Raw genomic sequence first — 23,674 nt, 5'->3', positions numbered from 1 at the left:
TGGAGGTAGCGTGAATCAAACACAACAAACAAAATTAAAAAATATACACCCGTCTAGGTGAAATATTAATTTGAATTTGCTGTCCTAAGACTTATGGGTCACCCAGTATATCAAACAATCAATTAGCAATTATTGAACCATGACATGGTTTTTGGGTTTGATTTGGATGCGTTCTTAAGATTTAAGACGGGATTTTACGTCAAAATTTTGGGTCTGATACATAATTATTTTTTTATAAAATATATAATCAATGGTAAATCTTTATATTGTGTTTATTTACAAACCAATACAGATTAGTCTTACATCTTTGAAATTACTGGTAGCAAATAATTTGTGACAAGTTTTGTCTAATATGAAAATTAATTATGCAACAAAAAGAAAAAATTTGCAGCTGTAACCCCAAAAAATAGCTAAAAGTGTAGTTGTAACCAAATATTAAAAAAAAAACGATTGAGCGTTTTAACCCTTCGATACTTTCCTGGAGGGTTTGTCAACCATCCCTCAAAGTCTGAAATATCCTATTTATATTTAAAATTAAGCTGGCAGGCTTGAAATGTCTTCTTCTCAACTCCCCCCTTAAAAAAATCATGAGATCTTGGAATTTAAGCAGTGAAAATTATTTGAGCTGTTTTTAATGCATTTTATCTACGTTCATCTTCTTGAATTGATCACTGATGTTTTGTATTGTTTAGAGACAAATAACTGCATTCAGTTTTGTTTTTTTAAATCGTCTAGGTGGTACAAAATTAATCATTTATTATTTGCTAATGTTAGTCTTACTTCTTAATATCAAGGTTACATAAAGCAAATGATGAGATAATATAATAATCTGATATTTTAGTCGATCAATGACATCCATTTCCATTACGTTTGATCATAATAAATGACATGCTGTTCATTAAAATTTGAACACATTGAATTTTAAACTAAAATATTAATAAAAAATTAAATTTCAACAAAATTAATACTATACACAGATTTGTGTATGAGTTCTCATAATCCTTCCTTAGCCGTCCTTAGTGCCAACGATAGCTTCCAGGCAGCGGCAGAAGACCTGTCACCTGCTGCAGATGTAGTCTGCTGTCATGACGTCCCAGTGCTCGCTGACGGTGGGTTGAGGGCATCGGTGTTTGGATGACAGACACTGGACGCCTTCTCCTTGACCCAATAAGTGTATAAGAGGGGTTAGCATCAGGGCTGTAGAGGGCCAAAAGTTTTAAAAAATAGTTAGAAAGTACTCAAAAGACTCATTCCAAAGAGTTTTGTAAAAGAAAAGATGGGGAGGTTTTTTCATTCCTGGTGTAAAAAGTAGCTTATCTACCCTCACAAGGCTCAACCCACCAACTCTTTTTATAGCTCTCGGGGCAGCCTGTTGTCAAACTCCGAGATTTCTTGCATGGGCTCACACGAATTTGAGTAGATTGGCTTGGGATGTTTTCTTCACTCCTCCGGATACAGTGGTTCTAAAGACGCTCAATTACTTGGATTGTGAGAATGGAAATTCGTTGATCACGTTCAATTGTCATTTTCTTCACCTGTAAATAAATGGAGAGCTCTGTTTGTTTTTTTTTTGTTTAGTTTTTTTATGTAACTAATTATTTATGCTTTAATATATCGAAATAAAAATTAATTTCAAACAATCAACCTTCATTAAGTGTTCAGATTTCAATGAGATACCGAGTATAAAGTGTTGAAAAATGGCAAAGCCCAAGGAAGATATTTAATAGCTTCACCCTGTAAACATGTCTTACTTAATAATAACTTATTGATTCAGACATACTATATCCTATACAGTATAATCTGGTAATGTTATAGTACCTGTATAACACTATTATCATTTTAAATACATCCGTATCCCGGTATCACTATAGTACTTGCTTGCTGAAAAACAATCATATGTACATGTTAAATGTGTATTAGATGAAATTTAGACGATACCCACAGTTGATAGTTGTTGAAATTTTAATTTTATAAATAAATAAACCTATTTGTGAAAAAATGGTAAGTCTGATGCCTTCCAACATTTTATTAGACGTTATTAAAAGATACATTTGCATGTATTATATGATATGATTTTCTTTTTTCTTTAATTCCTTTAAATAAAGAAGTCGACAAAAATCGTTTGATTTTGCATAATATATATATATTTGATACCTAAATGTTCAAATGCTAATGTATAAAAAATTCCTTTTACTTATTTCAAAAATCGATAGTGATTTATGGCTTTAGAGTCTAGAATGATTATACCTTGTAAATGAATTGTAAAAGATTCATTTTTGGCAAAGGTTCAATATTATTCACTATACCTTCTAATTAGGTAAAGTAAATAATACATTTTTGATTGTATATTTTTGATTAATTATGACGATCTTCTCTGCTGAAAATAACTCTTTATTGCATAAATTAACTCAGTAAGTAAGTCCTCATATAAACCTTGGATTTATGATTGATCAGGAATGTACATTTATTTTTATCCATAAAGTCTACAATCTACATCATTAATACTTTGAATAACCCTAATATTTTTAATTTGTTAGTTACAATCATATTTCAAATTCTATTTTTTTTTTTTTTTCATTGATTAGAACATAAATTTTTTTATATGTTTGAATGGACAACAAATGATCAAATATAGAATACTCAAAAATCCATTATATGTTTTTGAACATTACATATAATATTGGACTAACTATTGGTCAGTGTATCCTTCTTATGTCAAAAATCCCATTTTATAAAAAAGTTATTTTTCTATGCAAAAGAATTGGCAAAAAAAATTGAAAATGAGTTAAAAAGTTATATTACTAAAAAAAAAAAAGGTAATCATATGTAATAACTAGAAATGTAAAAATTGTTTTAATATAAATTAGTGTAAAAACTACACCTGAGATGATGTCATAAATAGGGATATGAAAATTGTCAGAATCCCAGTGGATGTTATTTTTTTTTTTAAAGTGTATGGCCATAAACTGCAACATACTTGTAAATTTTATTAATTTACACAGATTTGCAATCTTTTTCTATAAATAAATTCAAGCTAAAAAAGGAATTCATGTTTGAGCGCAGAATACAAAATTGATCTTTTTTTTCTCTCCGGAAATATCTGGGACTATTATCGTTCAGAGTCATTTTTTACCCTTAAAACAATCCCCAGAATTAATAAAACTTATGTAAGAGTGTTTTTTATGTTTAAAAGAGGTTTTTATTGACTCTGTATCTTGTTCTGAACTAGATATATTTCCACACTCTTCTTTCGACACTTATTCATAATACTCTATGTTGAGAAATATCATAGCTTATATTAAAGAAAAATATTGAATATATAATATAAAAAATGATATATTTAAAAGAATTGCATCTCCAAGAATTTTGTTCCAGTTTGTATTTTTTAAGTTATCCCATTTTGAAATATTAAAATTATCTACTCATCGTGAATGGATAGATTTATTGTTTTGATTCTGGTATTTCATTCCACTCTACTCTCTTATGAGGTCCAGTAGTTTTCCTCCGATGAATTCTCCTCCAGTCGTTCCTCGTGGAATTTGGAATCGAAAATCCAAATTCACATGAGGGGGATGATCAATTTAGGAGTATCTTCTTTTGATTGCCTCGATCTTCCTTTTTCGAGGCATGATGTCATGAAATTAGCACTGAAATCAGGAATAATATGATGATAATACAAAATGGGATAAATACAAAATCCTTGGGGATGCATGTTTTTTAAACATTTTTTTTTAATTTTTTTTACATCGAATAAGTTATAAGGGTCTAAAGAAGAGTGTCGTTTTTCATCACTATCAATATTGGCTTCCCTGCCTTCTGATAATGTTTTAACTTGTTCAAAATATGGAAGAATAATTAACGACAGGACACATGTGTTGCAGGTTACCACCATATTAATTTACACTGACCGGTATTTCAACAGTTTCTACATTACGTATCAGCAGTTACAGCAAAATGTTACCAAGGAGAAATGTTGCTCTTTTTCCAAACATAACAAAATATATTGTGATATTAATTCTATTGAAAATCCCAAATTACTAAGTCTTTTATTAATTTAGTGCAGAGATTAGGAATCATGTTTTCCTGCAGTTCTGTAATATACATTTCCTGTTTATTTAATGAACATCCAAAGTTATTAAAATTTGGGGTTCGTAAAGAAGTTTAATGAACCAAACGAGGTTTTGTGTCCCATAAAATTTCAAAAACTACGATTTAAAAGGATAATCAAATAACATTGTCCCATTTTGATAACTTTTTGTAATATGATCTGAGGATTTTTCAAATAAGGGAAATCATTTTGATGTAAAAAATTGTTCATTTCATTGCAAATAACTTTTTTCTATTACTAATTATATATTAAAAAATTAGCTGGTCTCAATACTGAGCCATATAAGTCTTTAATTTATCCAAGCTATAAAAACAATTTATAATTCTAAGTATAATAGTCAAAAAACATATGTAAAAATATTATTTATTTCACAGCAAAAGTATGCCTTTATTTGTTTATAGAAATATACAGACAGAGAAAATATACACCATGCCAATTCTTCATTTTTACAACAACAAAAAAAAGCAATTAATATAAACGTATGTAAATATAAGCTGCTACGAGGAGCCATGCTGAAAATAAAGTTAATAAATGACTCATGATAATGGTAATTGAAGGTCAATTAAAGTCTGTAAAACGAGGAAATTATCACCGAAATCAAACGTGTAAGCTCTTATTTTCTCAGTCTCAACTTGAATATGTGAGACAACTTTTTATTTTCCTTATAATCTGTCTATTATTTTGTTTTATATGTTCGTTATGTTGATCCTTTTAATATAGTTTTAATAATATTGTAAAAATGAACTGTGATGTTTTTGATATAACAATTAATGAAATGTAAAATGCCATATGGCTAAGAAAAATAAATATAACCTGCTACGAAGAACCATGCTGAAAATAAATTTAATAAATGACTCATGGTAAAGGTAATTGAAGGTCAATTAAAGTATGGAATACCTACATACCTATGTTGAAACGTAGAAGTTCTACGTGAAGGAACCAAAATTCCCTTAACTTTAAAAGCTTAATCCATAAAATGAAAGAATTAATGTTGCAAATGTCAGTTCAATAAAATTAATAGATCCATTTAATTGTTTCTTTCGGCAAAATACATGTTATTGTTGTTGAATGTACGTATTACTTGGGAAAAAATATAATCACACCAATGACATAACTCGATGGCAAACAAAGAATGTATTATTTTTCAAAAGATTGACAACTCAAAATGGATTTATGTATATTATTTTTTGGAATTTTTTTATTTATTAAATCAGTGTAGAATCAATGATTTATGATTTTGTGTGTAACATGGCGTATCGAGGATTGATATTCTTAAAAATATATTTCCTAAATCTATGTATATGTAGTAGGAAGGAAGTATCTAATAAACATACGGAAATCCGGTTTAAATAATCATTTTTATTCTTATTAGTGAATTGGGATTATTTGTACCCCAAATTATATAAAAACTCTTCTAGTGCAGAAGAAACTAGACTGTATTGCCGGTACTGTTGACGGGCAATCATCTAGAAACTTTCCAAAAAAATAATTAATACATTTTTTGTTATTGTAATAATGTATTTTATAGGAACTATTCGTATGTTTGCAATTTTTAATCAAAGTTTGATGAATTTATTTATTTTTATCTTTTTTAAAGTTGGGTGATTATAATTAATTTATTCGTTTTTAAATCGTTCTTTTTGTATTTTATTCTTTATAATGTGAAATGGACGTTTAGAAAGATTATTATTACATATAAATAACACGAAATCTCATAAAAATTTATTGGTACTTAATTTATTAAGAAAGTTCGTTAAAAGTAATAAATATTTTCTTTTTATATAAATGCTTATTAACAATGAAACTTTATATTTTTACTTTAATAATAGCCAATTATATCTTACTTGAGCCCAAAATTAAGACGTTAGAATTAATTTTTTCTTCATGTTTTGTGACTTATAAAAGTATATTTAGCATTTTAGTTCAGATTTACAATTGTAAAACGGATGAAATAAAAATGCAATTATAAATATAATAATTTTGTGTTTTTTAAAACTACGTAGTTTGTATCATGTAGTGTTGCTCAGTATACCGGTACTACTTATAGTGGTGCAGAGGTACTGGTGCATTTAAAACGGCACTATACTTATATTAAAAAAATGGTGCCTTTATACTGTAAAAAATTACTTTTTCGATTACGTTTCTCCTCAAATTACTGACTCAAATTTAAAAAAATCTCTTTTTTTTTTGTCAATTAAATAAATCTGAAAATTTAAAATACAATCAAAACCTTCATCTATGTAGAACAAGTAGAGCTTTTTTGGGGAAATATTAAATTATGTTTTTAAGAACATATTTGTTCTCTCATATCAAGTAAACAAATATGGTAAAGATGAAGAAAAAAATCAAGCAAAAAAATCCAATGTTTGAATTACCTCACACAGGTTCACTGTCCTAGTGCAATCAAAATCCCTAAAATGGCTTGAAAGGTAAGCAAGGATGTTTGAAGAATTCATAAGGTGCTACAAAAATACATTTCTCCGACCCAAAACAATCATTATGATCAAATCCTGGAACCTTATCACAATCCTGGCAAAAAAAATGAAATTAGAGCCATTTATATGTCTCCAATGTCATTAATTTGGATTGAAAGATGAATTCCTACAGACACTACATTAAAAAAAAATTAAAAGCCTTAAATGTTTGAATGGTAAAGCATTGCTCAACATGAGAAGTTCTACAAAGAAAAACATAATTTTCTTTCAGGACAAGATGAACTGTAACTGGATTGTAGACAGGTGTCCAAAATGGATGTTGGGTAGCTGAAGGGAAAAATGGTAGCTTCCATTTGTTCAAAATAAAGTTTCCAGTCTTAATTATGGGCCTTGTTGTGAGTGGTAGCAGGGGCAAATGTACTAAGTTCTTTTTCTCCCAATGTAAGTATTTTTGACCTCGGGTTGATTGAACTGTTGCTGCTGAATGTAATCAAATTTAGAAGATACATTATTTAGGACTATAAATATTGTTGGCTATAACTTTCTTTTCCACTATTTTCTGTAAACACTGTTTTAAATGCCTGTTTATAATGGTCTGGAGCTGAGTAGCTGAAGTACTGGCTCTCACATGTTCAAAACAAAGTTTTCAGGCTTTATCATGGCCCTGGATGTGGTAGGAGTGGCAACAGCACAAAGCATCTATTTCTCTTAGAGTAAGTCTTTTTGAACTCGTATTGAGTGAACTGTTGCTGCTGTTGCAAATTGAGTTAATGTATCATTTTAGGTCTAAAAATATTGTTTGTTATAATTTTTTTTTTTCTATTTTCTATTTTCTTTACGCCTTGTTTTAAATGCCTATATAAAATAGTATGGATTTATCTAATTGACCCTGTATTAATGGTAGGTGCATATATAAATCTACATACAAATGTGCTTGTATAGCTATGTGTACCTGTATGAGTAGTAAAAACATTTTCATTTATATTTTGATCAAGCAAAATGACTATCCCAAAGCATTTTTGACATTCCTTAGAGGAATTATATAAGTTTGAATATTTTATAGGGAATCTCTTGCTTCATATGAATCCTCTCTCATGATGGTACAAAGTCTGAATATCTGTACATAATTTATAACTTAATTCATCAAATATGTTTATGATGATAATTATTTGGGGTTGGTATGTATATAATAAAATAAAATAATTTCATAGCTTCAGCTTATGTCCAGTGTGCACTCTTATAGGTACCAGCAAGCAAGAGTTACATATACATATCTAAAGTTTTTGTTATACAACAATAAAATTTGTTTAATTTTTCTTAAACTGTCCCCAAAAAAGAGGTAGAAAATCAAAGTCTAAGAATCATTTAGTAGCTTCAGCCAAATCCTCGCAATTGTTGAGTTATTATTTATTTAACGCCATACGTATCATATTTAATACGGAGATCTTTAAACCACAATTTGAGGAGTTTTACAGTTATATGACTCAAAAACGTCATGGATACTATTTCAAATATACGACCAATGAATCATTAAACAAAATAAAAATGTAATTTTCTAAGTTAAGACCTTGTAGTATAACAAACTTATTACTTCATCGAAAAATTGATAAAAAATACAAATCCTAATTTAGAGGAATCATTTGAAGAAAAGCAATCATTTTCTTATTATAAAAAATGTTTTTTCTACAGACGGTAAATATTTGCATATTTTTTTTACACTATTTTTTGAATACAGGCATAACAGTCATTTGGTTACTTTAAATTACTAAAAAAATTCCATTCTAAACAAAAGTTCAAATCTCGATTTTTTTTTAAATCAAAAATTATCGATTTTAACCGATTTTTAAAAGAAAACACTCCGAAACATTTTTGTTTTAAGAAATGATCTAGTATTATAATTTCCAAAAAAAATCGGAAAATTCTGACCTTATTGACCTAATAAGTGTTATTGAGTTAACAGTGATAATTATTCACACCATATCAAGATGTAATTCAAACTCAAACAACTAACGTTCGAAACACTTAATGAGAGGATTAAAAAATCCATAGCTGGCAAACAGTGCAAAGTAAATTAATTTAAATTTATGTAGCTACCTATATTTATATCATAATACATTCCACTTACAGGTTGTACGGAAGAAACGCAGCTTGAAGATGTGGATCATTTGCCCACCGCTTCCTTGAGCATCGTGGATCCCTTTCAATATCCATTAATATACGGTTTATAATAACATGGGATGTGCAAGTGAACAGTTGGTCGAAAAGTTAAGTCATTAGCCACTGCCAACCCTTCATTGAGCATGAAGGACCCCTTCCAATTTTCTAGAATAGACCTAGGCCCAGTGGTTGTGAAAATGAACTTGTACAAGTCCATCACTCACAATCTTAGGAATCATATCAAAGAGCAAAGGGAGATATTTAAGACCTTTTGGCTGATGGACAGTGGTTTGTTCAGTATGCCACTTTACTCTGGTATTGGGATAACTTCACACTAAATAAGTATGGCCATCCAATAAAGATCGGACTTGAGGGCTTAAATTTATCCAAAGAGTGTGATATAACCATGGAGTGACATATATTATAGATGTGTGGAAATATTGACCAGGTAAGGCCTGAAGTGGAAGACATAGGGAGAACACCGGTTGATGACAAAAAATGGTAATCTGTACTGTATCTAGAGAACAAAATTGTTCCATCCGTGGAATTAAATGCAATGCTTCAGAACTTTCCAGTGTTGCCATCGGAGGAAATTAAGAGGATTGGAAATATTTAAAGTGCTCACGTTGACAATCTATACAGGACGGCCAAGTGCAACAGAGAGGAGCTAATCACAAGCAAGAAGAACCAGCAAACAGGATAATTAATGCAAGTCTCCTCAAGGCAGTTTAAGGAGACTGCGATAGGACAGTGCGTCAAAGTCAAAGTTCCAAGTACCGACTGTGCAAAAAATGATCCTCACTAGGTCTTGAGTATTGTGATTCATGTAATAGAGAACAAAAATACATTAGGGACAAAAAATGATGTCTTAAAACAGCTGTATGTAAGAAAGCAGTTTGAGCCTTGGAAGGAGGCATTTCTCAGGATTGATGAAGTTTTCAGAGAGAAGGAATTTACTTTGCGACTGACTGCATCAATTCTGTCCGATGGAAATAAACAAGCCCTTCAATGGTGCAATTGCAAAGACTCCAAACAAATAAGTTCATTTAAAAAAAAAAGGGCATCTCTGTAATAGAAAATACCATAATAGCACAACATGCTGGAAAAGTAGTTTATTTGGTTAATGTGTTTACATAAAGTAAAAGTATTTAGGTTATGTTAGCTATATTTAAAAAAAAATGAGTTTTTGAAATTGTAAGATTTGTTGTTGAAAAGTATATTTATATAAGTTTTTTGTTTATGTCTATTTTGAAGAAAGCATTAAAATTTATATGAAATATACAACCGTGTAGTTCGAATATTATTAAATAGAATCAACAATTGTAATTAAAAATTTTATTAGATCTTTACTTGTTACTGTAGTCATCATGATATATAACTTTTTGGCTTACATTTTAGCATTAAAAAATACCTCAATCCTCCGCTTACAGAGGAGCCGTATTACAATCATAAACCATTACCAGAGTTACACATACCTTTACAGACCCCAAAAAGTGGAATCCCTTGAGTTGTATGAATAATAATGGTTCTTGATGCTCAATGAAGCGGTGGTAGAGGCTATGTCCCACCTTTTCGACCAGCAGTTATCTTGTGGGTGTATTATAGGATATTGAAAGGGGTCATTGATGCAAAAGGAAGCGGTGGCCGTGGGTAATGATCAACTTCTTGAACCTGCAGTTATTTTGCACATCCTGTAACTGGGAGATATTATAGGATAATTGATGTTCAAGGAAGTGGTGGCGGTGGGTAATGATCCACCTTTTGGAACAGTGGTTCACTTGCACAATCCGTGGGACAGGATATATCATAGGTTATTAGACGAGATCCTTGAAACTCAGGAAAGCGGCGGCAATAGGTTTTGATCCCCCTTGTGGACATTTGGGTAACTTGCATAATCCGTGGGTCAGGTATATTATAATATATTAGAAGGGGTCCTTGATACTCAGGATAGTGGTGGTGATGAGATTGGTCCCCCTTAGGGACCAGATGTCCACCTGTGCAACATGTTGGCCAAGATATATTTTGGAAAATAGAGTTGAGTCTCTCTTGACAATTTCTTATCATACAATAGTTTGATTATTTGAACACAATATAAATTTCAATTAAAATAAAGTAGACTATCAAAGTACTTGCAATGAAATTGTATCATAATCAAATCCTTAATGATCACATTGCTTACCAATGAATTGTTTAATAATCAAATTACCCACAATCATTTCACTCGACAATGTAAAGGAATTTAACAGTGAAGTACAATGGCTGTTGAGGGGCAGAGTACTGACAAGGGTGTAATAACTCAGGAATGATATTCACATTTTTCTGGTACTGTTTGTCTAACTTAACAAATTTGTTTAACGATGCCAATTGATTAATAAAGTTGTCATTTCTTGCTGACATTTGCTCAACTTTAAACAAACTCAATTTGAAGTTACAAGGAAGAGGTAATGATTTATTCCGACAATGCGACCATATACAAGCATTCCAAAAGTCGGCAGTACTATGGCAAGCAAGATTAAAAAGTAATCGTCCAAGTTACTATAAAACACACTGAGGAGAACAACATCAGTACAAGAAAAATTAAATCACATTAAAAGTGTCATAGAGTTACGTCTCTTTGCTCTGTCTGACAGTTTTAGTTGCTACTTTCCTGCAGAGGTGTTTGAAAATCTGAAGGAAAAGCTTTGAGTGAAAGATCCTTTTGTTTTCGAAAATCTTGAATCAATAACGAAGCTAAACTTGATGCCTGATCAAGAAAACGAGTTGCTGAAACTCACCTGTGATAGCACACTGAAAACATACCACAAGTCATCGTTTTGGATCAGTGTTTTAAAAGAATATCCAATGTTAAGTAAGATTAGTGTTCTATTGCTGTTGCCATTCACAACACTCTACATGTGTGAACTGGGATTTTCGACTTTGATAAGGTTATAAACAAAAGAAAAAAACTGACTCAGCAGGTGTTACTTGAGTACAAGTAACACTGAAAATTTGTTTGGGAGTTTGTTGTGTAAGACCTTGGTGAAGTCATGAGTTGATACAGAGTTGACTTTTGTTCATTTCCTCCATCTCATATCTGCTTCAGCTAACCTAATGAAACGTCATGACTGCTAAGCTGTTTTCCACCTGAACATTCTTCAAATGTCCTTTTTCTGTTTATTTATTTTTGCATACCAAAAGTGCTTAGAATTTACAACTCCATATGTATAAAGGTCGACCAATGATAAGGGACATTGGGACAAGTTGTTGTACTTTTAGTTTTTGACATTTACTCGAGCTGTAGTTCAGTGATATTCAGATCTGAGTTCTTTTTTTTTTCTTTGCAATGTTCAAAATAATATGCAACGTTTGCCAAAGAGTTTGATCTTTTATGATTTATTACTTGAATTTCAGAAGAAAATTAATTAACATTCAAATAATACTGAGAGGTTATAAATTCAGTTCAAGATTTCCTGTACAAAGCATTACCTTGAAAGAATCGTAGCTAATCAAGCACTAATTAGTGGTTATTCCACGAATATATTGGAGCAAGACCCGTAAAAACTTGCTAAAAGTTGAACAATACTAACTTATTAGAGCTTTCAATATTTTCATCGATTTTCAGTATTTTGGATATTCAAAAACTCACTCTAAAATTTGATTCCAAATTTGTGTTTAATATTCCGCTAACTTTCTAAGATACACACGTTGAAACATACAAAATCTTTAACTTATTTTTTCTTTAAAATAAAAAAATGATGACTATATCCCTTATTATTGCAGATTTTATATATACTACACAATCGGTGTATATTGAATAAATAATAAACATGTGTATTTTGGCTAAATTATTTGTCCGTGAGTGATTGTTATCCGTGATTTATTCAAGCTGATTGTTAATAATTAACGATTAGTATTTCGAGTATATTTACAAAATTTAGAAATAAGTACTATACATTTATTTCAGGTGTGTATGCAATTTTGTATGAGCTTCTCATTGAAGAGTATATTACGTATGAAATTTCTTATACTTGCTAATTAGGGTTTCGATATTGCATACTACTGTACCTTCCTCAGATATTACGAAATCTAATTGATTGCTGTTATTAGTATTATTACTTTTGATGCATTTAGATAAATAGTTTTCGAATGCATGGGTAAATTGGGGGAGGGGGGAAGCGATTTCTTGCAATAAATATTGATTCCATACCTTTATTTGACAAGGTCTTGCCTTAATGAATTGGCATTAGTCTACAAGTACATAAAATATGGCAAGTATTTATTTCACTTTTAAGTTAATCTGAGTCTCCCATTTCCATTTGTTAAAAAAGAAGATTATTTCAGTGATCACAATACATTGCAGTACTAAAAAGCTATAGAACAAAGTGACAAAACTCGGATATTAGCTTCAAGTTATTTCCTTGGCTAATATAAAACTTGATCTAACCAGTACAATTTTAAATAGAATAATGACAAATTATTCCCCTTTTCCAATTAGTTCCAATAAACTAAATTGTAATAGTATAATTTAATTTCATATGAGTGACTTTTTTATGATTTTTGTAACTAGTAAATACATATTATTAAACATAAACGTGCCTAACTAAGTGATTGTTATCTCTAACATTTAATTAAAGAGAGCTATTTATAGAAATCAATTATTATGAAAACAATTTTACAACGCTCCTAGAAATATTACATTATTGAATCATTTTATCAAATAAAGAACATTTCAGCAAAATAAATCTAATTTGTTCGACTTATTTCTTAGAAATAATATAGAAAGTTATTTTTTTAATCAAAAATATATGTGGTGATTTTCAAAAGAATCTGGGACAAAAATCAAGGAAAAGAAGAAATATGCAATTTATTTTTTATATCATACATTGGAAGACCGGGAATCATTACCAAAATTTTTGTTTTTTGGGTAATTACAACAAGCTAGGTAAATTTAAACACGTTAACACATCACTTACATATGTCTGCTATTGTTTACAATGACTTAAAGGTTATAACAGTCCATAGTTTTTCTGTAAATTAGATTTGAATGCAAGTCGTCCAATGCAGGCATGGACGCTTAGAACAGTTCAAAAATTTTATATTTGAGTTCGAATTTATAAAAAAAATTGTGTAAATTAGGGGTGTACCAATGCATCAAAATCGGCAAGAATCGGCCTTTTTTAAAGTATCAGAATCAGTTCAATGCTGTTAAAAAGCCATAAAATAGCTTGATGACGTCGTTTTTTAAAAAAAGGTTTAAGTAGATAGAAAGATTATACAACATTTTAAATTTTATCATGAGTAGTTCAAAAAATCCGTAAAGGTAAAACTTGGGTTGGGCGATTTACTCTGAAACCATTAAGTAACTTTCTCAAAATTTATTACTTTTTTGTATGTTTGTTGAATCATAATGTATAAATCAGAACTGAAGTCTAGTATATATCCGTAATTAATAATTAGTTAAGCATTAAAAAAAAACATTTTGGTAATTTTTTTTTATTTTACTTTATATAGAATAAGGAATAAAAATGGTATCGAAACTGGTACTGGCTGAAAATTTAGTATCGGTACATTTCTAGTCTAAATCAAATCTTTATTTGTGTTTGATTAATTAAAAGACTCTTCATGATGTTGAATTAAAAAATTTCAATGTATTATTTTATAGAAGATCAGGATATATTATGATTTATATGATAGATCAGAGTATTGTATTTATGTTTATAAATTTACTCTTAAAATCATCTTTAAGGCTCAGTTCTGTCTAAAAACCATACTTGTTGTGAAGTGTAATTATATCATATATTTAAACTAGGGATTTTGGAGGGACATCTATTTTACAAAATCAATTAAAAATAATGTTCGGCACAACTTTTATAACAAATGAAACCCTTAACTCTAATGATTGACCTTCATTATTTTGCAGACCATGACTATGTAGTAAAACTCGAGCTTGGTCTACTCCTTCTTGATGGAAGCCTTTAGAGAGTGGACACTCCTGTGAGGACTAGCACACATTCTTTTCTCTGGACGCGCCTAGAGAGATTCGTCCAAGGGTTTTGCGTCTGTAGAGGAGGGCGACCACATGTCCCAACAGTATGGAAAGTTGTCTCTCAGGAAGATCTGGGTTATAGCAGTGCAATGCCACGGAGCTCCGTCTTGAGTTAAAACAAAGTTGTCTCCGAACTTTTCGCTGGCCCAAGGTACCACTTTCTTTGACAAAAGTTGGATCTAAGCATCTTCATTGAGCCGCTCCTTCCTCTCCACAAAAATGGGAGGACATACTTTACAACACGCTAGAGCATAATTTGGCTGGATTTTTTGTTCTGAACACATGTCGTACTGAAGCTCAGGCATGGTCAGGATGTTCGGTTGTGATGTAGCGGCTTTTCTGTTTATTCACATCAACGGTGAAATTCAGAAAAAATAAAACTTTTCCCGAATTTTTGTTAGCCTTGAGAAAATTTAAAATCTTCTTTGCTCTTACCAACCGTCTTGATAAATATATATTGTCCTCCTTTTTGATTTTGTACAAATTTAATTCCTGGGTTGAAAAATAATAAAATTTATACCGATAAATAAAATCAAACCTGTATGTGTGACAATATCTCGAATTTCTACTTACTGATTCATTTTGAAACTATGATAAAATTATATCAACTGACAGGAAATGATCAATAATCTGACTCACATCAGTTACAGAAAAAAAACAGTTTTTATCCAATATCTCGAAGAAAATTGAAATGAGTTGTTGATTTTTTTTCACAATAATCTGCATTATATGTGATGTAAATTTAATGGTTCTAACTTTTTGATGTTCTAGAAAACAGGACTGTTCCAACTGTCCACTGTTGAGATCATCCAAAAATTCAAATTTAGCTTAGAGTTCTTATTTGATTTAGAATACTTAGTTTGGATCCAAAATGGCCTTTTAAATCAAATCTATCAATTTATAACTCTTCTATTATGACGATAAGTGCAATTCGTCAAATGATAAATCAGAATAATTTGTTGATAAAAGCTGAAGATAATTCGTCGATGAATAAGAGATAATCTGTTCTCAATTTAGAGAAAAAAACATTATAGCTTGTTTTTGTGTTGACGGTTGACAATTCACATGTAATGTAACATGGAAAACGTTTATGTTGATTAAATTTACATGATAAATAAGACTGTTTCTTTTATACTTTAAACACCAACATCACAAATATAATTAGAAAACATGAACTGTATAGCATTTCTGGAATGGAATTATTTAGACAAGTAGTGGTGTTGTTGTCAGGATTTGGGGTCATAACAACTTAATCCGTCTAATTTCATCCCAGATATATTCGTAGAGAAATATCCATGTTTGTACAACTTTCTAATAATAAACATCATTAAGCGAATTTATGAGGGCTTTAATGTTGGCAAAAAAAAACATGAAAATATTATATAAAACATCTTCATGTACGTGTTTGGGGTTTAAATTTGATATAATATGTTATCTAATGAATGTATACACTTTTTATATATGAATGAATATACTAAATAAACTTTATTAGTAAATGTATTTGGGCCCTCTAATACGACGATAGCTCACCAACACAATAACTATAAACATTATTTTGTTATCAACTATCAATGTTTCTGATTATGTTAAATTTAAAAAAAATCCCTATAACAATTTTATAGGTGGGTTGAATTAACTAAATACCAGTAACATTGTCAGCTTTCATCATTATCAGCACTGTAATATAATCTGTATATATATATATATATACCAGGCAACTGTTATTATTTACCCATTTTAACACACAAAGTATTGAAGTCCATGGCAGAATCATGGGCAAATTAGGAAACAAGTTTATTAACTATTAATTGAAACATAAAGAATATGTTTTAGTCAATGTGTTTACCATCAAAATTTATGGTGAGCTCCAATAGGTAGCGGAATCTGGTGCAGACCCTATAAATGTACTCTGCACTCATGAAGGCCCAGAACTTGTTGACGGAGGTCTTCAGGGCGCAGTTGCTGTTGTGGTGTGTCCTGCACGACTTGGACTACAAATATCCCAGGACGGAATATTCTAGGGGGTTGAGGCCTGGGCTCTGTCGGGCCTAACATCTCACTGAAGGAGGATGTTTGGTGGTGACCTGTTTTATTGACAACTAGGGCATTGCTACAACCCCAAATGTTACAACTCAATATTTGGCAATAAAAGATATCGCAAAGTCATTTGCCAAGAAGTACAAGATATTTTAGAGGTTTTTGAGATATTTTCTGAATAAATATTAGTTAATCTATCCACAAATCCTCATATACGTATTTCAGACCAATAACTCGATTAATTTGATTATGTTCTCTTTTTAAAATTCCTACTGAAGAAGGATATGAAGACATAAGATTTGAATTTTCCACCAATAAATGGTCCCTTTCCTTCATTTCATTCTCATATGAATATTAGTTATTGCCTATCCCTTATATGCGTGTGTATACATACTATGGGAAGTACAATATCGTTCTGTCATGTATAAGATATGACCCTTCTTACTTCCATATATAGGTATGTACGTATAATTTATATACATAAATTGCAATTTCCTATCTAACAAATATACGAGTATATATTAAAATATTTATGTGACACTCAAATCCTTGTTTGTTTTTCAAGAGATTAAAGTTTACGCTATTGCATTATTAAAGCTATATTGCAAAATAAATTGATAGGTATGTACATTATGCCTGCATACAGGGTTGTCCAGAATCAGTAGTTATTCCGTTACACAATCCATAAATATTTCAATGTGGAAAGAGCGAGAATGGTGTAACGATAATTTTGAGCATTTTTGGGTTCTTCCTTCATCTACCCTTAATCCCCTTGACTTGACAATATAGGCTATGGTCGAGGAGAGGCCAGTTCAGTTAACAATCTTAGTAAGGACTCCATTATGTGAGTTGCAGAGGTTATATTGGAAAAATTAGGAGAAACGTTGTGCGTAAACATATCTATAACCTTGTGAAGAATTTGTTGGCTAAGGGATGACTTTTTTGTCCACCAAGAGTGTCGAGTAAATTTAAATATTACATTATAACTAACTTTGCAATAAATTCACACTTTTAACTGAATTAACAACGGGAATTCGGCAAAGGGAAGAAAAAATTACAGAAAATGAAAAGTGACGTCATCTCTGATAACATAAAAGCAATACTAATTAGTAGATTGAATTTTTGTAAGAAATGCAGAAGGATGTGTGTGCAAGACATATGGTAACTGAATTAAAACCCTTGTTAATATCAACTGCCTATTATATGATTTTGGGAGGAGAAAATGAGTTGCTCCTTTCAAAGGAGAACCTTCTAGATTTAAAATAGCATTAGTGTTGGGAAAATAATATAATTATATATAAGCTCATATATATATTTGTTATTTTATGCATTTTTGAAACAATTTAAAACAAAGAGAGGCGAGAATGTTAACTTAAGGGTGAGAAAGGAACACCACAGCAATCTATTAAATAATGAAGAAAGACCACACAACTGGTTTTCCTTTACTAATCACTACACTTAATTTTTTTCTTTACATAGATCCTTCCATTAATAATAAAATAAGTACTAGTTGCAAGTCAGTGACAAAGTATCTCTGCCAAGATGCCCACAAAAAGAACAAGCTGCAAACACGCGGAATGAAGCATCGGCCAATTTCGCTACTATATTAAACCTGTTACAAATTAATAATACATATTTCAATACAAGCCATACTCACATAACTTTTTGAGTGTATTTTGATTATAAAAAATCAGCAAAATAAATAACAATAATAATTGATATATTTTAATGGTCAACTTTTATCAACACAATGGAACTTCATTAAAATTTTGATAGGTATTAATGATAGAAGGTCCCTATAATATGAGATATATTAAAGATTTACTTATTTGTACATTTAATAATAGTCTTTGTAAATAAATACATTTATTTTTATTTTGAAACAATGGGGGGGGGGGGATATATTGCCTTTTATTAAAAGAAACTAAATTTTCCAATTTACAGCATGAAAAAATGTTTGCCTATCAGGATAAGCATTATATTTTATACATCTCTTAAAATAAAGTAAGACTGTATGATAAACATACAATTCTGTAGGTTATAAAGCGTATTCCATGCTAAAAGAAAATGTAGCTAATGCTAAGGAAAAAAAAAATAACTTTGCTCAACCATTATCAGGAAAACATTTGTAAAATTTGAAAGAGAATCAAATGAAACTTGTTTCTTGCAACAACAAAGAAATATATAGATAAAATGTATGAATAAGCTCATAAATGAATTTAAAAATATAATCAGATGAAACACTTGTTTACCTTTTTGCAACTTCGTCTCCGAAAAGAAAGAAAAAAGGTATGAAATCAGTTGGTAGTAAATCAACGGATTAGTTGTTGTAATAAATATCTCTTATTATTGTTAAAGACTCAATAGTATCTCATATGTAAACTATATAGTTTAATTTATCTATAAACATTCAGTATTTTATTTTTTTTTAGATGACAGTATTATGATTTTTTTTATAGCTAATAGTAATTGAGTAGTTATCCTTTAATCATCTTTCTCATAATTTTATAATAAAGTTGTTGAAGTAGTTCACTGGACATACAATGTATTTTTAAGTTTTGAATAAGGTATTCAAAAGAAATAATATGTATCTTTTGACGTAACTTTTCGGTCATGAACCTCACGCAACTTATAAACTATTTTGAAAAAATATAATAAATAATCAAATGAACTTCAATAGGTTTTTATAACATTTAAAATAAATAAAAACAGAAATAAGACTGTTTAATGTCCAGCACGAGGTGTCTACAGATGTATGGGGCTAGTATCGTGCTAAAACTCAACAGCATTTAAAACAATAATTATTACTGAAAATATCATGAAAAATCCAAGCTCAAAGCAAGGGTTTAACCACAAGAAAATTATACAACGGAGTAATGTTTATTTTCTAACAGAAGTTTTGGCTTCTTTTCAGTATTTAAAATTTGAGATCCTTCCAAGTTTTGAGTGAATAAAGGGTGCCCCAGGGACTATTTTTCTATATCAAATAGTTTTGATACAGAATAAAACAACGAAGTTTTCCTTGAAGAGGTTATTGCCGCTGAAGTTTACGTCAGATGTTGTTGAAGAATTTCTACATAACTTATGTATGTAGTTTTTTTCATGACTTTCAAGTTTATATATATATATGAACATCATAAAGTGGGGGGGTCAACAATTTACAATGAACTTATAAAATATCAGAAATCTCAAACAATCTATGCACCAAAATGTTTCAACATTTTTTCTTGTACAATAAAAAATGCTTTCAGTAATTTATTCTCAAATAAATGCTTTATAAAAAAGTTATTGATATAACTAATCCTTTTCCTTTCATTTCAGGTAAAATTTGGGTTTGGAAATCCAAAACCCCTATATATGAAAACAATTATTTTCGGTCTTATTTTTAAAATGTTTTATGCGTGACCGGAACCTCAAACTTAGTATTTGATATCCATCTGGCATTCTGGCGGGTGGATTTTATCAATGACACACTTATTCCCAATATTAAAGAATACAAATTTGCTAGCATCTTGATGTTTCAGTAAGTTCAATATCCTGTTGCATCTCTCGATCCTGACATCTTTCATCCTATCAATAAAAATATGCCTCTTCCTCAACATGTAAGGTTACAATTCAAGGTCTTTGTTAACCGTTTTATGGATGAATATAGTAGAAATATTTGTTTGATTAGCGAGCTCAGTGAGTGATAATCCAGGATTTACATCAATTGAGCATTTCAGACCAGCAAGAAATCTCAGAGTCCGATTTTTATCTTTTCTTAGTTAGTGAGAATTCAATGCAACTCTTCCTTACTCATCAGAGACCTTAAAAACGTTGTTTTCTGTCTTCTTGTTGTATTCCAAAGAGCTTCTATATGACAATGGAAGAATGTTCGATGCGGGGAAGTTTAACAATTGCGTCGATGTTGGTTTGCTCCATGTTTACTATGATATTTTTAGCATACATAGTTTAACCTATGGGTGTTTACATCCACTCACAAAAAAAGTTATGGAAAAATATTCTTAGCCATACTTAATATTGATTTTGTGTAAATTTATTGCAAAAGCCCTATATATTGTGATTTATTTTGAGTCTGGAATGAGAGATTACTAATCATTCTCTTTGCGAGGGTTTGATATTGTACTCTTCCAGTTAAATATTCTTGATATATCCTGTTGATATTAAAGAAATTCAATATCACACAAATCTATGTTAAGTGCTCAGGTAAGGGAAATGAAAAGTAACTGCTTAGTGTAGGTGATCTTTTATAACCAGGCTTCCTATTTTGTATCAGTTCTAAATTTGAAAATTGCATATGGACGCTTAGTGCGGGAGAGACTTAAAACAGGGGTCGTTATACCAGGTTTGAAAAATTAAAGGTTCATGTGGCAATGGAAACTTATCTATTTATTTTAATTTGTTAAAACAGGAATATAATCCTATTAATATCTTACAGAATTGTTGTGATTAACACTCTGCATCAACATCTCCTTAATTTAATTTGTGCACAAATAGAAGGCAGAAAAATCAACGCATTGAAAGGATTTGATCAAATTAAAACTAATGATACATTTCTACAATGAATTCTTTTTCCCTTAGAAATTCTACTAGATTATATATAGTAATTAATTTAACAACTTCTGGTGATTAATAATCAAAAAAATGCATTTAAAAACAAGCACAAATAAGTAATGGCAAACAAGTATATTAATATCAAAACAAATATACATATAACATTGTACTTTTAAATGTATATATATGTTCTCTAGCTGCTTCAACAGCAACTTTTACACAAAAATTGAACAATCTACAAGCCCTGGCAACCTCTGCAGAATCCCCAGGGGTTTTCGCAGTGAGTAGGCTGCAGAGGCTATAGCCCTCCCACCCCCACCCCCCAAATTTAAGCATTTTTGTTTTTACTAGAAAGTTAAATATTTTTAACAAAAAATTCCAACACACAACCATCGAGTGAATGTTGTTATATACAATTATTTGGGCACTGATACAAATTTACTATACTTTTATTAACAACTCTTTTCATGATTTGCAATGTTCTATCACTCTTACATGAATTGTGAGTTTCTGCAAACTTAGCTGCAATTCGAACATAAAATACAAACTTTTATTTCGTCTTGATCTTGAATTTCCCTAACAAATCTCCCCATCCATCCCTAAGGAGGCCAGAAAATCTACTCTCCAGAAGAGGAACGACAAATCGTCTTACAATTGGTTCTTCCAAATCTATATCTTTCGCTTTTAGAGCACGTTGAATCGTAATTATTTCATCATGGAAATGATGAAAATTATTTTACTTGATTTAGATCTATGGCCCACCTTGGAAATCATATTCCGAATACAACCCAAATTCGCTTTTAATATTGTGATAGCCTCGTCATAGCTTTTCTTCGTCACAAGAAGAAATGATTTTTTTAAGAGCCTTACCCTGGAAAGTGGATCTCGAAAAAGTAAACTTCGTTATACTATTGATAGTATAATTATCAACATCTATAAAAGTATCCATTCATGACACAAAATTCGTCAGTTCCCCGTCAAACTTTAGTAATTTCGATTGGGGTACATGTAACATGGGAGGGGCTCATTAGTTTCTATTTTAGTCTCTTTAATGAGTGAAGAACAACACTTTTTTATATCCAGAAGTTCTTTCAGATATTTTATTTCCGTTTTCAAGTTATTTATCTTCAATTATCTTACTAAATTTCGAGAAGCCTTGATAGTCTTTCCGTGCTGTTTTTGCATCTTCCTAATTTCTTGGAGTTGTTTCCTATAAAGATCTTGATCGCCATCGGTGTCAAACTCGGCGTAGAATTTCATTAATTATTTCATATCAGAAGAAATAAGTTCATCAAACTCTTGGATTCTCTTCAAGTCAGGGGATACATCTTTTACTTCATCAGACAGCTCTTGAAGAGACTCTTCGATTTACTTCCTATGCTCTCGAAGTAGTGCAATACTTATTTTAAATGGTGACATCTTATATTTACACAACGTATATTGAATATGAATATATTTACCAACACGTGCGGTTACACTAATGATCTCATATGATATAGTCCTATGCTATTGGCAATCACATATTTATCCAAATCCTTAAGATCCGGCTCAAAGGACCATGAATAAAAACTCTCCAATTCGTTTTGTTACCTAATTCACAACACAAATTAATTAGTGGACTGTAATTCTAATTTTATTATAGGCGAAACGTGTCACCTTCAACATACACACAAAAAGAGTAATATTTATATAGAATGGGAGTGCAACTCACTCGTATACACAGTAAGAAAAAACGACTACAACAGAAAGAAGGAGACATATTAAAAAAGAATATAAATAATAAAGGAAACACCAATATAAAGAATTCTACTTCGCTATACAGCTGTAATTGAACTACTTTAATGTATGAATGATTCTAACTAATGAGTAAAGATTTTCAATGAAGATTAATAATTTTATCATAATTACACTTTAAACGTCTCTCATCCTTAATAAAGAAGAAAAATATATATTTTCTATTTTCATTAATTAATTAACTTATAATTTATAATACTTCAATCGAAAAAGTTTTTTTATCTGACTTAAAAGTTTATATAAACTACTCCTGCCTTTTAAAAGTAGATAATTGAGAATTAATTAGAGATTGAATAATTAAATTTATACGGTAATGCAATAGCTATTAAAAAATATTTTTTTAATTGAATGTGAAATTTGAAGTAGTTGGCAGTCAGGTCATAGTTGTTTTTGTTTTGTTTTTACAAAGATGTTACTTTTCACATATAAGTTTTCTCCTGAATTGTGTCTGTGATCATAAATGACGGAAAGTAATGCTGATGATTTATTGGGAGTCAAACGTAGAAACAGGCTCTGTGCACCAATTATGAACATGGGATTAGGATCATGAGCCATTTATTCTAA

The 23,674-nt window shown here is 30.3% G+C and overlaps 1 long non-coding RNA gene across 2 annotated transcripts; it reads right to left on the bottom strand.

Moving 5' to 3' along the window:
- Window positions 1–712: 712 nt before the first annotated feature.
- Window positions 713–22,973, bottom strand: LOC121120857 (uncharacterized). Of its 2 annotated transcripts, none has more exons than XR_011779251.1 (2): window positions 22,457–22,973; window positions 713–1,535 (listed from the first exon to the last, which is right to left on the bottom strand). It is a non-coding gene; the product is annotated as an uncharacterized lncRNA (long non-coding RNA). The 2 variants fall into 2 exon arrangements; XR_005865247.2 differs by having other exon boundaries at window positions 22,777–22,973.
- Window positions 22,974–23,674: the final 701 nt, after the last annotated feature.

This window comes from Lepeophtheirus salmonis, chromosome 1 (assembly GCF_016086655.4).
Source record: "Lepeophtheirus salmonis chromosome 1, UVic_Lsal_1.4, whole genome shotgun sequence".
In the NCBI taxonomy this organism is placed as follows: domain Eukaryota; kingdom Metazoa; phylum Arthropoda; class Copepoda; order Siphonostomatoida; family Caligidae; genus Lepeophtheirus; species Lepeophtheirus salmonis.
This window is presented reverse-complemented; position numbering and strand designations above follow the sequence as displayed.